Source organism: Athene noctua, chromosome 13, assembly GCF_965140245.1.
Source record: "Athene noctua chromosome 13, bAthNoc1.hap1.1, whole genome shotgun sequence".
Classification (NCBI taxonomy): domain Eukaryota; kingdom Metazoa; phylum Chordata; class Aves; order Strigiformes; family Strigidae; genus Athene; species Athene noctua.
In genome coordinates, this window is record NC_134049.1 from 8,802,905 (window position 1) to 8,819,335 (window position 16,431).

The 16,431-nt window shown below is 46.1% G+C and overlaps 1 protein-coding gene across 7 annotated transcripts in view; it reads right to left on the reverse strand.

Annotated features, from left to right (window-relative positions):
• Window positions 1–7,549, reverse strand: part of AKAP13 (A-kinase anchoring protein 13) — a 224,007-nt gene extending 216,458 nt beyond the window's left edge. For all 7 annotated transcript variants that reach the window (XM_074917611.1, XM_074917615.1, XM_074917614.1 and 4 more), the window contains exon 1: window positions 7,364–7,549. The gene's annotated coding sequence lies outside the window, so the exon portion shown is untranslated. The remainder of the gene's footprint in view (window positions 1–7,363) is intronic.
• Window positions 7,550–16,431: the final 8,882 nt, after the last annotated feature.

Here is a 16,431-nt window from a genome sequence, read left to right on the forward strand (position 1 = left end):
AGTACTGCAGCCTTGTTGCTACAGTGAAAGATTTATGGTAGCAGGGAACAAAAGAACAACAAAATTCATCACGTAACATCAGAGATACATCACGTAAGCCTCACTCCTCAGCTGACTCACTAAGCAACATTAACTGGAAAAAAGAGAGCAAGTCCCAGTTTCGCTGCCATCTTACTTGTGGGTTTAGCAATTAGGAAGCGTGCTGTGCACAAGCTCATGTGACAAAAGAAATTGCTTTGTGTAAGGGTCATATCTGGCCATCCTGCCTTCCCTACCCCCAAAAAAATAAATCACTTCTCCTCCTCTTACTTTAACACCTGCTTCCTCCATCCGAGTATTCATTGTCCCACTGCTATTATGGGACCGAAGGATTCAGCATCCCAGAGGAAACTCAGGAGGGAAACCAGTGTATGAAGTGAGCAAGACCCTCATTCTTCAGCAATCTTACACCTCAGCATCCCCTATTTTCCCTCTCTTCCTATTGACAGCAGCTTCCAAGATTCAGCCGGGTGCTGAGAGCTGCACGTGCCAGGAAGCCAAATATGCCACACATCCTGGTATTGAACCCACCGTGCCCACAGACACCAGTGTGGACCATTTGCCTTGCTCTTGCACCGCCCAAGGACCCACAACCAATGCTGTGGAGCAGGAAATAAGGCTGGACAAACCATGGCCTGACCCAACACAGCTCTTTTCATACGGTTGTACCGAAGGGAGGGACTTCACACAAGCAGCAGCCCTGTGCTCCCCTAAAATGTGGCAGGAGCAGAGCAACATCCCTCCTGCAGGATCAGAGACACAGAGAATGGAGCCTTTGGACAAACCCATCCTCAGCATCAACTTCCACTAAGGGGTTTTTATCTCCTGCAGGAGGTCACTGTGCAGATTCACACCCTCCCTTTTGTCTTCCCTACACTGAAAACAAGGGTACCTGCAAGAACACGACGAGTCGGCCAGCACCCGTGCGTGACATGCCAGGTGTGTTAATCCATGGAAAAAGAAAGGGTGAGTCAGTGGTTTGAGTCTGAAGACAGTCCAGTTGAGAACAGTCGCTCCGTGCCAAAACCCTTGTTTGTAATGGTTTTATTAACTGCAGCATTCAGACTCACAGAGCAGTTACACCACTGGGGGCAGAGACACGTTGGGAAAGAGATTTACTTTCCCAAGTAACTTTGCCAGAAACCTCAGATACAATTTAGATGAAGCTACAAAGTACGTCACAGGTTTTAACATAACTAACTGCTCCAATTTGCATTAGTCATGGGTGATAAAAAGCACAGGGGATTCAAATATGACACATCGGGTAGTTTCTCTCAACACAAAGTTTTGAACATCATCATCAAATGACATACACCCTTCTGCTTTAAAACGACCACCTTAAATCATGCTCATGGAGCATGAGTCTCACCAAAATTCAGCCTTATAATTAAATAAGTAATTCATCGCTTATTTTATTTTCCCTCCCACTCAGAAATAAAACTTGGAGTGGCTGCTAAAGAAGAAAATCCTTAAATCCTTCCTTTTACACTGGATCAGGCTAATCTCAGCGGTGCTGTCACACTCTAACATCTCAAATTAAACAACAGTTTGAGGAGATCACTCAGCACGTATTTTGCAAATGTAACATTAAGTTTACTCTAGCCACCTGAATGAACTCAAAAAAAAAAAAATACACCAACAGAGACTAGAAGCAGTCAGAGGCTACTCTGGTAAATGATAAACATTTTGCATAATCTGTTAGAAAATTTCACGAGTCCTTGAAACTAAGATGCAATGAATCAGTTGCAACTACCTGCACTCATATATTTTAAATAGTACCTAAGAGCAACTACACAGGATCCAACTCATCAATATGACTGATCAGCTGCCATCCCATGATTTACAAGGAAATCAAAAGACAACCTCATGCAAGGATCAAACATACACGAAAACTGACAGTTCAGTTGCCACAGCTACTAATTAAAAAATTATCACCTGTTTTGAAAAGACAAGAGCAGCCAGATGGGAAACTAATTTCTTATATACAACTTATGGAATCACCAGAAAAAAATTTGAAAGAGACTGGATCATTCTGAAGAAATATAAAACTGAATTCCTGGTCATTATGAAGGGAAATGAGATTCAAAGAAAATACAAGTGGTCAATGAAGATTAACTTTGCCAAATGAACCCCTTCTACAGCATTACCAGTTAACCCATGAAAAACCACCATTCTGGATGTTGCAGCCAAGACCAAAATCTAGATCCTCTACGAACCATGGGAGCCCACAGGGTGCACACCAGCAGCAGTCCTTGCAGCGGTGAGAAACCCCGCAGGAGGCTGCCCAGGGGCACCAAACCCAACCTCACATGCAAAACATGCTTGGAATACAGTATTTCAAGCCCTCAACACAAGTGCTGTAGGAGGTGCTGACAGTATTTTGAGGGCTATTTTTTCCTTACACTTACTCCAACCCCAAGCACAACACTCGAGAAGTTCCCAACGTGCCTTTGTTACAGTTCAGCATTTGAACTGTGAAAACTACATCTCTATACCAGCAAGGAATTTAGCTTTTTCTTACCCATAATAAAAATCACCCAATAAACTCTTCAGCATCTGACTTCTAGGGGTTTTTTAAATATATATATAAAGCAGTCTTGTTAGAGTACCTTACCATGTCACAACATGTAATCCATTACAGCTACAACAGAATTAAAGCTTACTTTTTGCAAGGTATCACACTGCATACTTTTTAAGGCCTGCTGACTACTTAAAAATATTTGTGATTACACTTTCTTTCACTGTTCCTCAACAACTTAGAAGCATATCTAAAATGGTTATAAATAAAATTTTTTAAAAGATATTATAAAAATGGCAGGGCTTATTTTTGCAGAGAAGATGTATCTTCACTCTAGAGAGAAATAATTGAAGTCTTAGGGAACTTAAAAAGGCAACACTTTGACTTCTAACTCACTGGCTTATCTTAGAAACACATCTATCTCCCTGGTCATCTTCACATGCTATAAAACAGGGACGGGCACCACAGTCAAATGCTGCCTTTGTAATCAGAAAAGCACTTCCAAGGGTGAATCTCCAGCAGCATTTCTCTTGGTGGAAGCAATGGAGCTTCTGCCACAACAGCTGCTCATGAGACCACAAAGGCACGTGAGTTGCATAACTGATCCAGGTAAAGAACGAGCTCTTTTGCTGAACTGATCCAAGGTACAAATTGTACAGAAAAAAAAAAAAGAAATCTTGTGTTCTTAACTGGAATCCATTTCCCAGTCTGGTTTGCTGAACAGACCCACAAATCCCACCATGGTCCAGCTAGTGAACTGGAGGAGACTGCTTAACACCAATGCACAAAAGAGATCACAAAATTAAAGTCAGAGTTTAGGACGACACTAAAAAACTTTTACCTATTGCATGCTTCTACCAGCTGTCTCTGGAAGGGCATTAAACTGTTTACAAGGTTTGTGGCGTCGCAGCATATTTGTCATGTAGACATCAACAGAGGAGTCACCCTGTTTCCGTGACAAAGGGCCATAAATATATAAAGATATATCTTCTTGAAAAAGATCTGTATAGCTTGACTGCAGCAACAAGTTCCTGGCATAGCTGCTTTCCCTGGAGCGCTGCCATTATATTTTCTTATCACTAACCAAAGTAACTAACCAGCTAACTCTCAGTGATGGGCTTTGCCTTCTAGATCTGCATAAAGGTCATTTGCAAGGGAGAAAGGCAGGTCTAAAAAAAAAATAAATATAAGAAGATGACATTATGCCACATCCACAGCTTTGTTTCCAAAAGTAACTAAGAAGTGCAATGCCAGGCTGTAACACCGAGACTGAAGTGTACTGACTATTCACTCAGTACAAGGAGTGGTCAATTCCCTCCTCACAGCAAGACTGTTGACAGCTGTTTTAGAGGAGAAAAAAGTGAAGCGTGACTAAGCTATTCATAAAAACCTCATTGCATTTAACAATACCTAACAGTAAGTTCTGATTTCGTAAAAGTGCAGTGCTTCCTGGAAGTGACTGTTCAGGTGGTACATGCCAGCCCTGAACCAGGCTCCCAACTGGATTATATCCCCCATGGCAAACCCCACAGCAGCAAAGCAGAACTGTATCTACACCCAAAGCCACCAGTTGCTTCAGAAAGTCATTCATTACCTTTATCTATCCTACAGGTGATCAATGCAAGCAAGCACACACACGAGCACTTGGCATCAAGCAGCACCCAGAAATCACAAGCTGCAGGCTGCAAGGTGCTTCCCATCCCAGCTTTCCACATCCAGCCTTTCGTGTGCCTGCAAATAGGATGCTGCTTACGTTATGCCCCGGCTGCAAACCACAGAAACTGCCAAATCCCTGTCCAGGAGGCTGGTAAAACACTGGGGCACGATCACTCAAGGAAGGCATATCATGCCTTTACAGCCTCCTGGACTTTCTAGCCTTTTGCTCAAGTTTTTAACTTCGTAACACTGCCTTCCACCAGTGGAGTAAACCCAAAACCAAATAGTTCCTCCATACTAATCAGGTACATAGTTTAGTTTACTTCAGGCTATTTACCGCCTGTGTGGGGAACCCTTATAGAAATAACATTTAATAGCGCTCAAGTAGATTGCAGAGATAACCAGCTACAGCAATAAGTAGAAAAGCTTCCAAGCTGCTTCAAGGACTGTTTCACAGGCCAGTGGATCACCACCAAATACGAGGCAGACGAAACTGATACGCTGGTGTCCTGGAAACAGAGTGGAAAAGAAATAGGTACAGCAGGCATGATAGCTTCTACTAATGATTTTTTTGATAAGTAGTTTATTAAAACTTATTATACCAGCAGAAAATTATATGAAAGCACCCACTGTCTTTGTAACACAGGAGCACGTGCATACCACCAATAAACCTACCAGTGCTGTTTTCCTCTAGTATAATTTATTGACCGCTGCCTTAATTCATGCCTTGGATAGAATAACCAGATTCCTTCAACAGTACTTAATCCTCCTCTTAGCACAGGAGCATACCCTAGACCAGAACACAGCTTAGTCAGGAGCATATCCTGCTGAGAGATTAGTAGCGAGTTTTGCATAAACCCAAGTCTCAAAGCTTCCCTATATAGGCTGTGTTTAAAAACACCCATCATTGGGCAGTACCTGGCAGAGCTCTGTTTCTATGAGAAGCTTTGACTTCTTTACATTTTCCCCCTTTGATGCTGCGAAGCTGTAAATCAGGACTGCCTTTCTCTCTGGCTGCACTCCCTGGCTGGGCTCTGTTACTTCGCACACGCCGTGTCCTCACCTCTCAGGCCATGCCGGCCATCCCTCGGCGGCTGGAGCCGGGCAGGAGATGCTGGCAGGAACGTCGTCACACAACGCAGCGCATCCACACTACCTGCAGGAGACTCGTCATTCAGGCTACCTACAAAACCTGTCTGCCTTGCAGAACTCAACACCCGTGCCCTTCTAGCAACAGCCCCAGGCTAGCCTGTCTGCCCAGCACCCAGCACCGGGCAGTGCTGGAAGGCCAGACAGGAGACATATTAGACTCAACCCATGAACGCGGAAGACAGGTACATGCCTGACCTCATGCCAAGGGACAACACCTGCCCAGATGATCCCCACCTTGCCTAACGCACCCTTAACCTGCTATCAGGCTTGTAAAACAACAAACACCCAACCCTGAGCGTCCAAGCAACATACTGTCACCATGGAAGGTGACAGCCTGGACCAGAGTGGCCTGAAGCACAGCAAGTGCCTTCTGAGCGAATGCTCCTCCACTTCAGACAGCAGCTTCTATCCACAGGCACAGATGTTATGAGGTTAACATCAATCTACTCCCACTACTAAGGTATCTATGTATAAAAATACACCTCCTCTAACACAGCAATAAATGAATCATTACTACCTTACCTTTAAGGAACTATGTGGAACTTGGTTCACCTCTGCAATTCCACAATAGCTCAGCAAGGGTGTGTGAAACATGAAAAACACACCCACCAAGGGACTGATTTTAAGCTGAAGACTCTCACCACAAACAGAAGTAATGTAGCTTGGCCCTTTAAAACTGATTAGATTACATTAGCCAAAACTGCCAGCACACAAGACATTCATGGATCTCAGACCAACTGTCTAAACTCAGCTCTGAAGCTACATGCTTTACATATTTCTACTGCATCGCATATCTCCATGAGTACCTAAAGTTTTACGGCTGACAAAGATTACAGAGAACACCACAGCGACCAACTGTCCTAGAGGAGTACAGCATTTCTAATCCCTTTATCGAGTCTCTATCTGATCATCCACCACAGAATCAGTACAGCGCACACTTAAAAAAAAAAACCCAAACCTTTTAAAAATCACTTTTTTCCACTTCTGAGCTCCAGCTCATGTGAAGCCCCGTAAAGGACACTGGAGCAGAACCAATTACAGAGGTCAGCAAAATTGATCTCTACTAATCCCAACTCCTTTATATGACTTGCAGGGATAACAGTGTCACAGAAGGTGGATTAATAAACCCTGACAATTTACGGGTTAAGAAACAACCACCTTTCACAATCCTCATCCAGAAGCTCCCTCATTTGCTTCAAAAGAAGTGTCTCGGCTCGAGAAGGAAAAAACATAATAATTGTATTTTCAAGCAAAAGAGTGAATGTATAAAACAGGCCCCACGGCAACGACCCTCTGAGTAACTTCAAAGGCCCGCTGAGACCCGAAGGTGGGGAAAACCAGCACCAGCCTGTTGCTTCGGAGACTCGGATATAAAGCCCAGATTACTTTCTTTACAATAAATTGAGATCCAAAGTTGCGTCAACGAGGCTGGAAGGGTTTGGGTTGTCGGGTTGATTTTTTTTTTTTTTTTTTTTTCAGATCAGGATATCAATAATAGGGAGGAAGTGGAAGGAGGCGGGGGCCAGGGTGGGCGGCGGTGTGGGTTTTTGGGGGGTGGGGGGTGCCCCCGCACACACTCGGGGCACCCTCCCCGCCCGCCCCCCCAGCAGCGGGGGGACCGCGCCCGGCCCCGGCCCGCCGCGCACCGCCGGCCCGCAGACAATAGCGGCGGGGAGCAGCCGCGCGAGAAAAAAAAAACGTAAAATAATTTAAAACCAAACAGTAATAACAATAAAATGAAAAGGAATAAAGACACGCGAAGGAGAGGGGCCATCCGGAGCGGCTCCACGCTAAGTTGCGCGGAGAAAAAAAACCCCGAGGAAGAGGAGGAGGAAGGGCGGGGGAAAGCGTGAGAGGACGCGGGAAGGGGAGGGGGGGTCCCTCACCCCCACCCCCCCGGGCAGAGACCACCCCCCGGCCCCGCTGGCCCCTTCCCCGAACTTTCCCCCCCCCCACGCACACACCCCCCTCCGCCCAACTCCGGCGGGGCAGACTCACCGCGGGGGCCCGGCGGGCGGCTTCGCCCCTGGCAGCGGGGCCGGGAGGGAAGGGAAGGGAGAGGGAAGGGGACGGGGAGGGGGGAAGAGGCGGCCGGGCCGGGTGCTCTCCGCCCGGGGAGGCGGGCAGGAAGGAGGGCCGGGGGCTGCGGGTTGCAACCTGAGAGCAGCGCGGCCGCCGCCGTGCCCGCCCCCGCCCCGCGCCCTTCCCGCCAGCCCGCATGCGCCGCCGCGGGGCCGCGCGGAGCGGGGCCGCCCCCGGGGAGCGGGCCGGCGGGGTCTGGCCGGCGGTGCCACCGTCCACAACTCCCTGGGGAAGAGTTTCGGGTGCGCGGCCCCCGACGAGGCCGCCTGGGAGGAGAAGGGCGGTGCGGGGGAGCGCCGGTCTCTCACCTGCCCGCCCGTCACCTGCCGCCGGCCCGGCCCCGCTGTACTCGGCTGCCGTGGGGCCTCCGCCCACCCATCGGCGGCTGGCTGCTAGAACACGGTGCCGCTGGTGTGAACGGACACCGGCAACTTCTTATGCCGCAGGTTTATTTTGTTTGAGGGGGATGCGTCCCACGCACCGAACTGCAGCTTCAAGGGCCTGTTTTCTTGGAGTTGTGTCTCTTGTGTTCCCACCTCCAGCAGTTCCAAAGCCTCTTCAGGTGCTGAGGGCACAAGCTGTCCAGCCGTGAGTGTGACCTGCTGCGCATCTGTACCCACCACAAAATCTAGCAGCTCAGCTTGAGCCCCACCACGCCCGCCCGCGGCCTTGTCTCGCCCCTCACCGTCCTTCCCCGGTCCCCCTACGGTTGTGTGAGGTGTGTACGTTTGATTGAGGAACATCTCCCATACCATTCCCACCCCCTTGCCCTGGAAAAAGGGTGAAATGGCAACCCACCATTAGCAAACGAGTTCATGTGGCCTGTGGTCTGCGTGTGGCTGGGCTTGAGGAGGCCCCTGGGAATAAAGATGCATGATCTGTTGTGGTGGTGACTTGCCTTCAGTTACAATTTTTCTTGGAAGCTCATTGGAAATGTGTACATGTGGTGGCCCAACGTTTCCACCCGGCTTAACCTACTGCGCACGTGTACATCCCGCTAGCCCTGGCAGTGGCCAGGTGATAATGTCCACAAAGACAGGAACAACACTGAGTTTAGCATCTATGTCCTATCCCACTGAAGCTGGGCAGCTTCACCTCAAGACAATCAACCCCCAAAACACTTAATAATACTTTCCAGAGACCTTGCTGCTGGCCAGAGCACTGGGCAAAGGCTGCAGGTAATTCCTGTACGTCATGTTCTCTCTAGGCAGAACAGAAATAACAATACCATGTACACTGCAGAAGATCTTCTGCTGAAAACCCTGTGTGTGAAGTTGGCATTGTCTTCCAAAATATGCACGGTTGATTCAGTTTAAAACAACTGAAATAACAAAAATGGTTTCAACACTTGTGCAATGTGGGCATTTTAGAAGCCAGCATCGTATGCCCTTTTCAACCACGTGGTAAAGCAATAGTTTTTCTTATATGGCTCCAACAGGATAAAGCACATGAGAGCAGAGACACCGGAAACACATTTTCATTTGCCTTCCTCCCACCCCTGTAAGAAAGTTTTATGAGGCAGACCACTTGGAAGTTCCTAGATTCAAGAAGAGGGGTCAGGCACAGTGATGGCTCAGGAAAGAGCACCATCTAGTGAAAAGCCACTTCTTGCAGAAACTCTGTCCCCTTACAAGTCTCCGACCAAACAATGACTAACCCAGCCCAGCCCAACCTACCTCATCGCATCTGAGGCAATCATGAGCGAGGTAGCATGGTAACAGATAACAGATGCCTAAAATTTTCCATAACACACACACCAAGATCTTTAGCTCTACCCTCTTGGTCGTCCATCAAGGGAACATTTCTGCTTGTCAACTCCAGCCTGGCAAGTCAACCTCTGTCTTCTGCTGCCTTGCCTGGAACTGGCACAGCCCTGGTCTTGCTGTAGGAGCCCCTCAGCCATGTTGTGGGGGTCAGAAGCCCCAAAGAGAGTGCTCAACCTCCCACCCAACTGAGTCAGTACCCAGCTGCATACGTGCCCATGCATATGGGTCCACATGTAGCGCTCTTGCAAATAGTTTGGAAATGCTTTTGGGGAGTCTTCTCAGCACGAGGGTGCAAAAGTAATCTTCCAGCAAGGCTGTCCAGGAGCATTTACCATAGTCATAATAATCTAAACCAGGAGGCAAGGAAATTAGCATGGAAAATATCGAGGAAAGATGATGCAGCGCCTTACCACCAAAGCAGGACAATCAACTGATGGGCCCCATTCATCAAAGGTGTTACGGCCCTTTCAGTCAAGGAGGGTGACTCAAAACACAGGCAGATGAAGTATAATTTTTCCTATCAGAAATATTCCCTGCCAGAGTGGGCTTCTGCAGCTGCTCACATATCCTCAGGGTGCCAGGCGTTAGTGGTGATTTAGGAAAGCAATTACCAAAGGTAGGCAGGACAGCTCCCCAGGATACCAGGGGGTCAGACAAAGGCTCAGTTTAGATCTGAGCCCAGGTCCCCCTTGCCTGTGGGAGGGCTTGTGATGGCCCAGGACCAGAGACCAGTGAGCATCTGCCACAAAAAGGCTGTACCAGCTACTTCAGGTGCCCAGCCTCTGCATCTCAGCAGCACTTAATACATCTTTTTACCTCCCGCTTCCTGAAGATGTCTGCCCTCTACTTTTGTTTTTAAATTGTTATCCACCCCCAAATTCTTTATCTCAAAATATCCTGTCTGCACCCACATAGAACCACAAACCTAACCAGAGAGGCAGTAGATGAAGGGAAATTTGTGCAGCAGTTTTGTGGATACCAGCCTCCTGACAAATCATTTGCCTTCAAATCGTCTCTGACACTGGTTCCCCTGGGTTTCACCATTTGCCATACGTCCAGGTCTGCTTTTCAAACACTGTATAAAAATAATGAAATATATCAGACATTCTTTCATTGCCTCTTTCAGGTTTTAATTGGTCATAAGCTTTGCTGCAGGGATCCCTACTTCTTGCTAGGGAACTAGATTCAAGTGCGAGCTGCACTCATGAATCAGACTGGAATTTGGATCTGCACAACATAATCTGAACATTTGTGTGTAGTGGCATGAATTAGCAATATGAGCGCATTGTTCCCATTTGCTGGAAATTAGCTGTCCTTGCAACTGAATAGAAAACAGAGTGCAATGTAATGATGGAAGCAGCAGCTATTAAAGATTTGTTTTCATCATGTTTAAGCAGCTACAAAACTGAGACACTGAGCATTAATGTGGCTGACAACAGCGTGCGACATTTTCTTTGTGTTTCTGCTTGTTTGAAGCTGGTGCCTGGTAGCTGAGATAATGGCAGCTACACCTGAAGAGATTTTAGTATAATTTTCCTGCTTCAAACTCTATCAGTGTCATCTCTCAAGTCCTGTAAGCGGTACAATCTTTGCAGCAAGATTATAAACTGTGGCTGAGAGCAGCCTTCAGGAGAAGTTTCCCCATTCCCCAGTGTATCTCAGGTAGCATGTAAAAGTTCTTAGTGTGACACAATCATCAGACATTGGAGTTCGCCCTTAGGACAGGAGATAGCCTGGAATGAGTGAACTGCAATAAAAACCATCCAAACCAAACCACAAAAAGTTATGACCTGCAATATTAAATGAATGAAATCAAAGTTCGTTCCCTGGGTTCTTCTTCTGCCCCTCTGTTGGAGGCTTGTGGGGCTTTGGTGGGAGGAGAAGGGGTGCAGTCGTGCACCTAGATGTCACGCACCGCATACCTCAGCTGCTCATCACTGCTCTTTCTGATTCTTTCTCAATTCTGGGAGGCAGTGCTTATCAGTTGCTCATGCAGATGTCATTTTAGTTAGTTGCTCAATTGGTGGGGCACATCTAGCAGGTCCTTTTTTGCAGCTCATGGGGCCCCTCCATGTACTGATAAGCTGTGCTAACACCAAGCTCTCAAAACTCTCCCTTACATGTATCATTGGAAGCCCTGATATAAATACTGCCTTTTTCTTCGGGTTGAGAGTTTACAGTTAATAACGTTTAAAGGACCTGAAATCAGGAAAGGGAACATCTCTGCTGGCAGCTGCAGCAGAACCATACCCACATGCATTTGTGACAGGCACAAATAATCTTATTTCACATAATCACATTTCACATCGTATTTGCTTTAAATGTTCTCAAGACCAAAGAAATCATCTGGTGAGCTCCATGTTGTACCTGCACCTGCTGCCTCGCCAGGTCTGTGTGTGCAACTTCCAAGCAGTTATCTCAGAAACAAGAAACAAAAGCAAGTGGAGAACGAGAAGAGCTCCACAGTCGGCTTTGCCATCCCGCAGGAATAAGGCGTGTGCAGGCGTGTTGCAGAGAAGGTGACATTTCAGCCCCTTTGCCCTCCTCCTGCCTGGGCTCAGAAATAATAGTAACTATAACAATAATAACTCACACAGCCTCTTGCTGCCTTTGCCAGCCCTTTGGAGATCTGACAGTGTTTGCTTGTCCCAGCAGAGAGCCTTGAGCCATACCTGCGGACTCGCTCTGCGTTCAGCCCTCTCGGATAGATGCTGGATAGAGCAGAAAGGGAGGGGTGAAAGGAGACTCCCAGGCTGCAAACACTGTTATCATTAAGCTTTCTGGGAGGGTTTTCTCTTGCACTTCGGCTTTATACTTCACGCTTTGTCAAACGACACTGTTAACAGGCATCTGCTCTGGCCATCCTGTTCTTTTCAATAGACCTTTTAATTTAATACGATTCTATTTCTGTCTTCGGTGAGGGTTGTTGTCCAGTTACGTGCAAAGCAAGGGATAGGCAAATCTATGCCAAAAGGCTTTATTGAAGTATCAGAAAACATCCATCAAATCAATTTACGAAACTGAATTATGTGGGACCCCAGGAGTAAAAAATGACAAACACAGAGAGTTAAATTGATAGCAGACCAGGATAAAAGCTTTTAGTCAATGCAGGCTATAAAATTAATCAAACGCAGTATACTCCCTAAAAATTAGAGCAGTTTCCTCATCCCCTGCACTCTACTCAATTTCAGATCTAAGTAACATACAAAGCAGATTAAAATTAATCAATGCAGCAGATCCCACAGTAAAGCAACTAATCAAGAAAGCAACACATGCATTTGTAACCAATTATTTATTGCCATCACCACGTGTGGCCAGGATGTGAACACATATGGCATCCCTGGCTTCTCTTGAACAGATGCCAGAGCTGATGGGTGTATTTACTTTTTGTGTGAGGCAGTAAGAGAAACTGTCAGTGTCTAGGTCACTTGGAAATACTTGCTTGAATCTTGCAAATACTGCGAAGAGTGAAAAGGTCAAAATTGTATATATAGCGTGGATTTGCAGTGGTATCTTTTTCTCTGTCTACAACATGAATGCTCCATCTCTGACATCCACTATTCAGGTCTTCTCTATACGTGTGTGTGGCCTGGATGAGACCTTCCAAGCTACGGAATGTGAGAGAGAATCCTCCAGGTGCTGGGAACCATTAGCCCATAGGTGATAGACAATATTTCCAGCTTATCCAAACACGTAAATGCCATCTCCCATTCATATCCTTGCATTAAATACCTGCCCAAACTGATGTTCATGAACCTGACAAATCAAAAAGAAGTAGCAAAAGAGATGCCTTCCTCAGGAAGGTGATCAGGGAACACGTGTGTTTCACAGACACCCAAGTGCAACCTAGGAGCTTACATCTCAGACTGTCGACTTCAGCCATATCCACGAAACCTATGGGCTGAACATGAACTGCTTTAAAAACTGCTCTGGATTTCCATCATCAGCCACCCACCAGCTGTTTTGCCAACACCTCTGTGTTACAACATGTACCTGTAGCAGACTGTGGTAGTTGGCTTCATACCTTGAGAACAAAGTAGACTCCCTTTATTGAGATTTCCAGTGCTAGAAAGCCAGCAAGTTCCTCTCCTTGTGCATGAAGCTCCATTTTCTCGCACACAAGTTCTGTACCCGTTACCAGTCAGCCCAGCTCTGCAAGATGACAAACACCCACCAGATGGTCCTAGTACTTCTGCACCAGAATTGCTGATGTGCAGAAGGGTCAGCAAAATGCACCGTGCTTTTCCTTGGCTTAACACACTTCCAAATGACAGAAAAGTACAAAAGGCCATTGAACATCTTTGCTCAGCAGCACAAACAGTCGGCCTGTTAACAAGTGCAGATCTCTTGTGGCAGTGGGTTAAAATAACCTCAGTTCTTAAGAGGGGAAAAGGAAGCTTCTCCACCATGCACTGTAAACCATGTGGGTCCTAGAAAAACAAAGATACGCTGCCATAAATCCTAATGCCAGGTGGAACTTGGGCATTCACTGGGTGCCGTGCATGTGTGCAGCGATGAAGTATGGTTCAGCATGGCGAGCATAATGTTGTGACACATGAGGCAGCACTGGTCATCAACTTTTATTATCGCACTGCTTCCCTCTACCCTTCCTCTGAAGAGTTAATTCTAAATATATACAAATAGCACAGGGATTTGGGAGGGTGGTTGCCTCCACTGCCGAAGGAGGTTCTTGAGGAGAAACCAGGCTTATGGATGCTCTTCTCTCCACATTCCTCAGACCAGGAGAGTCACCATAACAGCATCATTTCTTCCTTCCTCTCTCTGCCTTCAGTTGCAATAGCTCTGGCTGCTGGGGGAAGCCTGGGCTTGGCTGGCTATTTGTAGCAGGTGTGAGGGACATGCTGTGAGGTGGACACACTGCAGCGTCGGAGTTCTGGCTTGTCAGGGTCTCCCCTCACTCCTGTAATGCTAGACCACTTCTCAGTCAATTCTTAGCAGCTTGGGCTAAGAAGCCCATTACATTGGCTGTGTCAAGAATGGGATACGGCATCTCTGGCATCCCAGGCTGGGCAAGTTTTGTTTTGCAACACACACTGACGTGCTTTTGTGTGGAAGGGATCTATTTCACATTAAGCAGCCGTCATACAGTATTTTTGATCACCACCTGTAAGCAAATCCAAGCAAAGCTCATTCCAAGGTCAGCTGGGTATTTCTGCAGACTTATCTCCAGCCTTGCAGGCTGCAGAGCAGACCACCACACTGGCCATTTAAACCTCCGATAGATCAAACAGAGACAGCACTGATCCAGACTGGCAAGAAGGAGATTAGGATCAAACAGCCCACTCCATCCCTGCAGCTCCATATTGACAGGTGTCCAGGATGTCATTACAGTCAGCAGACGATTTCAACTAATGAGGTCTTTGTCTTCACAACTTTTTTTTAATTTGTTTTTTTGCCAACACGGTGCAGTTAAACCATCCTTAGACATATTTGAGCTTGCTCTTACTGAATCTGATTCAGTATATCATTGCATACTTGCCCCAAGTGGCGAGGCAGACAGGGGCTGTGACAGTGGCTATCTTGGGTAACCTGCCAGCCTGGAGAATTTGTTTGTGACTGATTAAATTGCCATGTCATCTGAGAACTTCAGCAAAAGCTACATTTCCCTTTTTATTAACTTCTCCCATGTCTGCATGGGTTAGCCAAGAGCAGAAAGTAACCTATGTGCTTACAGTAACAGATCAGAAAGTTAAGAGGCACCTCATCAAGCAAGATCACTTGACGGAACAGGAGATCAGATGCCTCACATAATAAATATCTCAAATATAAAAACCCCCTTGATGCTACACAGATAGATGGGATTTGGTGGCGTTTCTCTTCCATAACTATGCCCTCCAAAATCCTTTGCTTTGATTTTGTTTCTCTCTCTCTCCATTGTAGCACATTTCCAAAAGTTGGCATCCATTTTCTCATGTTTGTCACAAGCCAAGAGCATTGGTGCATGTATATATTCAACTCCAAACCACATCCGAGGGTTTAATGTTACACGGGGAGAGAAGTTAATATCCCTGAGACTGTCTCCCATTTATTCCACCAAGATGGGTATAAATGTGTATGTAGCAAACTTTGTCCTGCAAAGCATTAGGCATCTCAGAATGGTGTTAACATCTCTGTTTCTCACTGGAGATAGTGAAATTACACTTTTTACAAATTGGAACACTGTTTATTTGATTGGCTTATGAAGACCTGTTGAAAGCCTCCATGTATGTAGACAAACAGGTCTTTCCCTCTATTATTAGTCTGATTTACACACTAATCCAAATATCAATAAAACTATTTGTAATTCCATCTGTGTAATTATGAAAACCACAGACACTCCTGCCATGCTAAGTATCTGATTCTGAAAGTAAACCAAGGAGACTCATCTTTCTCTGCCAAGATATGGCCACATCAGGTTACTCCTGTAATCATATTCAGTTCCTTTTTTGAGCATCTTTAAAATGAAAAGAGGAAAGTTACTGTTACTGAGTTACTCAGCTGTTGTGGCAACCAGAAGAATAAAGCAGACATTGCAGCTTATGCTGAAACCCCTGGGTGAAGAAAATAGTTTTGGGCCAGAGTTTTACAGCTGTGCACGCAAAGAACATGCAAAAGATGAAGACATCTTTCTATGCGTATGTAGTGTTATTTTGAAATAATCTGTACTTTAAAAACAATTTTATAGCTAAGAATCCATGGGCAGAATTTGCTTGCTCATTTACTGTGACTCTGTATGCCATCTGATAATTACTTCTGCAAATGAGTGTTTAGATATTGAGCTGTTTATTATCACACAGAATTTAATTGTGCAAGATGTGACTGCTAATGATGGAAGAGCAATCCCTTCTAAGTATCTGGACCTCAGCTGGTATCTAAAATCTCTGCATGACGGCAATTTTTCCCATCTCTAATTACCTTCAGATGAATCGTGGCAGTCCCCTCTTCTCAGCTATGGCTATAGCATCCTCCCAGCTATTCCCCTTGGTCTGCACTGAATTATTCTGGAGAATAAGCCATGGTGCTCCCTGCTCTTCAGGCCTAAGCATGCTGCTTTCAATACCCATCCCTTCTAGCACAGGCAGAAGGAAACTGGAAATTCAGTGCCCTACAAGCCTCTAACAGGCTTTCCTACAAACAGCAAACATCTAACTACCCGCCATAATATTGTTTATCGTAAGTCTAAAAGAGAGGACAAGAGACAGCTACAGAAACTTAACA